Genomic DNA, 7619 nt, shown 5'->3' on the forward strand with positions numbered 1-7619 from the left:
AGAAAGCCTTCATCAAGATTTGCATCAGTGAAGCTCAAAACTCATACTTGGGCAACTGGCAAGCTCTAAAGTATACAATCTGAAAGACTTCAAGCTTCTCATAAGCAGTAGCTTCCTAAAGAATTTGGGCAAAAACTCTTAGGATAGATCAAGAAGTACTTAGGTTTAATATTTTGCAATTTTTTCCCCCTAAACCAAACCTAGGCTTCGATACTAGTGAAGGGGTCCCCACCTACTACTATAAAAATGGAGCATCTAGATGGGTCTCCTAATAGGTTACTAGGCTCTAACTAAGAAGCAAATAGAGTCAAAGATACTTAGCGGACTTTTTTCCTTACTAACTTAACTCGAGCCACCAAAAAATTGGGCCTACCCCCACATCACACGGAAAGCGTTGACATAAAATTAGACTATCATTCCTAAAGTCACCTTCCAAGAGGAGGTTCAAATCCAATGCTTTTTTCCTTCACAAGGAAGGACCGCTCCCAAACTTTTACCCACTCAAGGGCCAATTAGTATACTATCCATTTTAAATAACAAGGAGAGTAATCTGACTGATTGGAGCCACCCATCATCCTTAGGATGGCAACCTGAGCGTCACACTTCTTTTGTTATTTAGTTGCTACCGCACGTAGTTGTTGAGCATATAAGTTTCTTGTTTGATCTCTCATTCAGGGGTGCATTAAAGCAGTATCTCATTCAATAAAAAATTGGCACCAAAACATATTTTTCCAAATAAAACCTCAACTTAAAACTCAAATTATTACAATTCCAGTACCTCAAGAAGCAACAACTTCTGGTCTCAAATGTCCATACATTTGGTAAACTTGCAACTAGGCGACCTGATGGATCTAAACGCTACTTAGAATCTTCATTCAATACCAAGTCTTGGATACACGAAAGTTACTTTTCTGATTTGCTATAACTCTCTACCATCTTGGCCAAGGTGGGCTATTAGTAAAACTATATTAAAAAAGTTCAAGAAAGCTTTGTTTGACAAATAGTCTTTCTTACATTACACACAGAAACTAGAAGACAGTTGTTCCCTAAATTTGTGGAAGTACCAAACATAAGGTTCAATTTCAAGGCTTGTTTATGGTTCCCTTTTTTCGCAGTTAGCATAGTGCATTACATAAACTAAGACTTAAGGTAACGATGTACCGTGTACTCTCGCATGTGAGTGCCTTGCTAATCATTTGAGACTTGTTCTCTCAAAATTCTGATGCAAAGGTCCTCTTGAGACGAGAAACGGGCAACACCTTTCTCCCTAGCTCCTCTTCCAAAGACTATGTCCGCCGGCAGCACCTCACCAAGGTATGTGTGTGTGTAGAAGTGTGTGGGTGTACTTAGTGTGTGTGTGTGAGAGTATATGTGTGTGTGTATGTGTGAGCACACCCTTAAATAGGCCTCTCCAAGCTGAATTTTGAACTTGCTTGCTATTTGCATCTGAGAGCTACTCAACTCCTGCATGGCAAGTTCAGTTGAACACTTACCAAGTGTCCAACCTGCATTGTATAACTCACATGCTCTCACTATCTCTTGCATGGATGAGCCCACGAGCTCCTAGAGTGAGAGAGGGCGCCCTCTTGCTACCAGATTGGGCTTCCAGTGCCCAGGGGACGGTTCTCGCACAGCCTCGAGCCCCGGTGCCTCTCTGCACAACCTTAGAAAATTTCGACTTTAGCGTAAAACGGGTGATACGAATCGGAATTTAATGCCGAAAATTATTATACTAAGCTCTAACTAAGGTGTATCTGCTCGAGTACCTGCCAAATTTAGCAGCCCTCGGTGTCCGAAAATGCATTTTTTTAAAATTTGAGACATGGGTGCAGTTTTTCGAGATGGTCAAAACTAAACGGGTCGGGTGATCAAAAACTTACTATTTTTGGATTTTTTCACAAAAATTATTTTAATTCACTTTTGGAAGCTTTATGACATTCTAAACATCATGGCACCGATAGAATTTAGAAAACTGCTAAAAATAGTAACTTTTTTTCCACTATGTTTATTTCTTGGTACAATGATGCTCTTTTGGTCGGAGTCAGAGACCTTACAGCTAGAATAACAAGGACTCAACCACCAACAAAAGTAAATGTCAACCAAGGACGTGTTTGAGCCGCAGGTGCATGGAAGAAAATACATGGTTGTCAAACATCTACTTGACTTTCTAGAGACAATCACTACCAAAGGAAATCAATATTAAAAGCTCTGTGTGCTAAATGACTGAAATCATACCTACGAGCAATCATGCTATCTGAAACAAGATCATTACTTTCGGTGATAATAGATGGTAAATACATATCCTAAAACAAACATTGACTATGTGGTGTATGTTAAACGTTTGACACATATGTATTTGATTGTATACTTGATCTTAGATTTTCTACAGTTAGCCAATAAAGAAGAAATGTTACATGATGGGTGAAAGAGCAATGAAGTGGACTCTCTTTTGTTTGGGGATTTTCCAACAAATTTTCAAAGTTCAAAATTTTCACAGAACGAGGTATGCACTCTTTGCAAACTCAATAAGCATGGCTTTGATTTTTTTTCCACCTATATTCCAAGACAATTTTAGAATTTGAACAAGTTTATAATGCACACCCTTTCATGAAAGACATATGCATCCAATAGAATAATAAGCAGATCCCTCTATAGAATCAATCCTCATAAAAATTTAGAAAGAAAGTGGCCATAATAGCTTCTAAATATGTGGCAGAAAATGAGTGGTACATCACCTTAACTCTACTGATCACTTTGGCATTGTGCCCAGCCACGCCATTGAGATGGGATTCAAATTGATGCACACCATTCTTATTTTAATCCTTGATAATATGTATGGAATGAAGGAATTGAGCAAGAGAAAAGAGGAAGGAGAATAGCACTCGACACACAGATATGTGCGGGGAGACTCAATCCAAATGAGCATGCCCCCTATACAGTATAATACTATAAGTATAAGAGTACATGAAAGTGGATGGACGGCCAGTAAAGGCACAGTGGCCTTAACCCGAACAACCTCCCACTTAAAGGCCAATGTGCATGAGAGTGGGTGGACGCCCATGACACGGACAGCCGTTAAAGACACAGTGGCCTTAACCCCAACAACCTCCCACTTAAAAACCAATGTGCCTTTAAGCAAGATCTACTAGCTTACAACTAGTATATACAAAGTGAGAGACTCTCTCAACCTACTCCCACTGACTGTCGATGAGCTAGTGCATTCGACTCTTATCGGTAGAAAAATGAGTTGCTACGGAAGCCACGCAGAGCTAGCTCCAAGCTCTGCATACTGTCTATTAGAGCTCATGCACTCTTGCAAGTATGCATCTAATACCTGCAAAATTCCCCCATGCCATATGCCATGATCAATCACTAAACGACTGATCAACCCTACTGCAAATGCTCCCACTGCAGCTGCTATGTCGGGCTTCGAGATCAACATCTCGTACATGAGGGCACCGAACGCTGACGAAACATGCGCTCTCTTGGCCAACCTAACCAAGTCAACCAACTCAGCGCAATATGCATCACATGCATCTTCAAAACTACAAACCCTGTGTCCTGACAAAACCTGTCTCTCAGTCTCTGGCATAGACACTGTACAACACTGTGTCTCACTAGAGCAAAGCCGCTCTACCTTTGCACCTGCAGACATATCCTGTACAGCTGTACATAGGTCACTGTGGACCTCATGCGCATATCGCATAAGCATATCATAAAAATCCATCTCTATCATCTCTGTCTGTGACTCACTAGAGCAAAAAGCCGTTGTACCTCTGATTGCACAGACTTTGATAGCCCCCCCCGCCGTGTCTCACTAGAGCACTACCGCTCTAACTCTGCACCTGACTCACCCTCTGAAGAGTCACCTAGCATATCTTGCACAACAAACTGCTTTGTATCCTGAGCATGATGGAGATCACTAGTGAAAGAGACTCACATGGTCTCTCTCCAATGACACGTAAGTGTCGTACATGAGATACACCGTTTCGAACCTTAGATACATGCATAGGGTAAACCAAGCCACATCGGGCTCCCCTCGCTATCACAAGCGATCTGCATTGTACCTGGTAACACTGCTCTCTAAGCAGAACACGACAACCACTGTCCTGTAGCTGTCTCAATGTAATCAGACTGACTCAGTCCTGGCACGTATTGCACATGTCGAAGCGTATAAGATGCACCACTAGGCAAAGATAGACATACATCTCTTGTGCCCTGTATATCATATATTGAACCATCAGCAAGTCGCACACAACCAAGTCTCCCACAAGAAAAACTACTGAACCACTCACGAACTGGCCTGACATGAAAATCAGCATCACCATCTAGTAACCACTGTGGAGAAAGTGCGTTGTCCATAGACAGAGAAACGCTTGAAGCAAGCATGACATCACCGTCACTGGCATACACTGCCACTGTGCCTACCTCTACAACATCTGTCAAAGCATATCTGCATCTCGCATACATCTCCTATGTTGCCTCATACACCTGATGCAACGCCATCTAATGTGCCCTGTGTGACCACAATGCCAACATCTCAAGTGCCGACATTATCGAGACCTATGTCTCACACTGTCACACATCGCATCTGCCATCTGCAAATGCTACAAGAGCTGTCACTCTACTCCAAGTACGAGCGATGAGAAGTGCACCAAACCTGTGACCGAAAGAAGCAACCTGCGGAGAGAACACGCTCTCAAAAGAGCTCACCAGCACTCACAGTGCTCAAGCGCAAACGCGCATAAAATCCCTCGCAGTAGTGTAACCACACTGAGCTTGACACAATTACCTCACATAAAATCCCTCGCAGTAGTGTAACCACACCTAAAAACCTGTAGAGCGAGTGGAAGAAAATCTAGACCACGCTCAAGTCTGGTAGCTGTCACCTGTGACCACCTGTAGCATAGCCACTACGAGCGTACTACCTGTCCTCACTCCTGCGCGAGAAGTGGACGAACACGTGACCTGTGTCCAAGTGAGAGGTAAACACTCAGTCACTTTACCATATGCAAGTGGGAGTCATACTCGACCACTAAGATACATCAGAGAGGATAAACCTAAAAATCTATGGCGAGAACCTAGGAAGAATACGCCAGAGTTTCCCCGCAAAGTGATTAAAATCACATACGAAACTCAACCATAACTGACAATCCATATCCTGCATACATCACTTGCCAAACATCTGGCACCTAAGCTCACTCCTGACTGAGTGGCTTGCTGGAAAAACTGTCCACCTGTACGCACGTGAATCTGTCACCTACGAGCTTGAACAAGCTCAGCATGTATCCACAATTGCCATACATAGCAATAACACCGCACAAAACCCTGTGCATCAGCTCTCTGATCAACCACCTTTTGCAACAAGCGTAACATGTGTAGAGTAGACAATAGTGCATCAAACGCACTATCTACAAGACGCATTCATGACGACCATAACCATGTGCATAATCTTCACCGAACCAGCCCTGAAATTCAGCCCAAAATTACAAAATTCTCAGCCCTCTTGCATGGCCAAAAACAGTCTGTAATTCAGCCCCACACCACCGACCGTAGCGCATCAAGCATCAGCCCAAAACTTCTCCAAGAAGTTATGACTTGTTCGGTATCAAGATCACCTGCACACACGCCATCATAGAGCATACATTTGTGGGCAAATCCACAATCGCACACATGAGCAACCAAGCACTCCGCAAACTGCCCAAACTGACCGATGGCTGTACCGAACCACAGCCCACTGCGGGCGCACAAAGCTCCATAAATAGTGTCTGCTCATTGCCAAAAAATGGCCTGCCGAATCCTCCACAAGATCGGCAAAATCTACACCTCAGCTAGAATGGTGTCGTCAGCTGGAACATGTAGAACACACCACCTGTACATGTCGATGCAGATACTACGCCTCCGAGTAAGCAAAACCCAGGTATCAATCTCTCAAGAGACTCCGTGAGAGCGAAACCTGCTCTCTATGCACTCCCTCTTGCTCTCAATTCCTGAAAGCGTCTGTGCATATGTAATACCTGCTAATGAAAGTGATGTCAATGCCATAGCCGATGTTGAAGCCGAAGCTGATGCCGATGTCGAAGCTGATGTTGATGCCAAAAACGCCAATCTCTACCACACAGTGTGTGTGTGCGTTTGTGTTGCAAATCCGCTCAATTGTACAATCGAAGCTCACACAGCAAATCGATGCTCACACAGAGTTGCCGATTTCAGGTTGCTCGGCCACGAGCTCACACAGCGCTTCAGAGTAGCTGCAAGTCGAGCTCTGCAGATGGCGTGCTGCATATCAATGCCTTCTCATAGCGTTGCTTCTCTTGCTGCAGCTCGTTTTTGGTCTTCACAACAAAAATTGATAACGCTGTTGCAAAAATAGCCTCACGCTACCTTGTGCTTGATAGCGTAGCAAATTGTCGATTTCTTCTCAGCAGGTTGAAAACTTACAGCTCGTAGGTTGCAATTAAAGCCTTCGACTTCTCACAGCAAATGTGAAATTTCAGATTCGACCTCTTCCAGACTCAGCAGAAAATCTCCAGCTTTTGATTTTCTCAGCTGCTAAGGCTTCCTGCACCTTATCTCTAGGTAGAGCTCGCACATGCGTCGAATGCCGAACCGTCGGCTCTGATACCAATTGAAGGAACTGAGCATGAGAGAAGAGCATACGACACACAGATATGGGTGGGGAGACTCAATCCAAATGAGCATGTCCCCTATACAGTATAATACTATAAGTATAAGAGTACATGAGAGTGGGTGGACGCACATGACACGGCCGGCCGGTAAAGGCACAGTGGCCTTAACCCCAAGACGGAAGACCATTGAGATTGAGAGAGTAAGTAAAGATATTTGTTGATTGCTAAGTTTGTTTTATCGAAAGGGTGCCCGTCCCATCTACGACCGACAAGATGGAGAGAGCATGAATAGCATCTCTTTTCATGCCAAATTTGGGATACTAGTGGAGCGTGGTGATGGAGACTTTTTTCCAGTAAGTAGATATGCATGCTACTAAGCCTTGTTAGACTATGTTACGCAAAGTAAATATGTGCATGTTTCTTTTCTTTTCAGCTGGCTTGTGCTTATATGTAGTGCTAAACACACCTCTCTCGTTGATATCTTTTTTAGAAGTGGTGGTCTGGGTTATGTCTGCGTTGAGTTGTCTAGATACTGCCTCTACGTGGATAGTGGTCCATAGGTCTTTCAGCAGCATCTTGCATGCTACAAGGCCCGATGTGTAAGTGTTGTTCCAACACTTAATGCAAATAGTGACGCGGAGATTGACTGGCATCAGTATGAGCTGGGATTAAATTGTTTCAGAATCAACATCTTTGTTTGGTGTTGTCTATGGTGTTTAATAGAATATGATATGTATGGGACCATGTATGACTATAAGTGTTAAAGAGCCACTCTTTTGGTTTGATTGAAGACATGTTTTTGGTGTCGATCATGTTTGTCAATGTAATCATGGTTTCATGTTTATTATGCTAGACATATTTTCTTACATTTGTATTTTTGTATTCATATCTATAAGGTTTCGGCAAGGTGCGCATTGAAATTCTTTTGCGAAGACAGACCTGTAAGATGACACTTTGAGGTTTTATAAGTTCTCTCTATTGTGAACATAT

This window comes from Adiantum capillus-veneris, chromosome 28, assembly GCF_014529385.1.
Source record: "Adiantum capillus-veneris isolate H3 chromosome 28, ASM1452938v2, whole genome shotgun sequence".
In the NCBI taxonomy this organism is placed as follows: Eukaryota; Viridiplantae; Streptophyta; class Polypodiopsida; order Polypodiales; family Pteridaceae; genus Adiantum; species Adiantum capillus-veneris.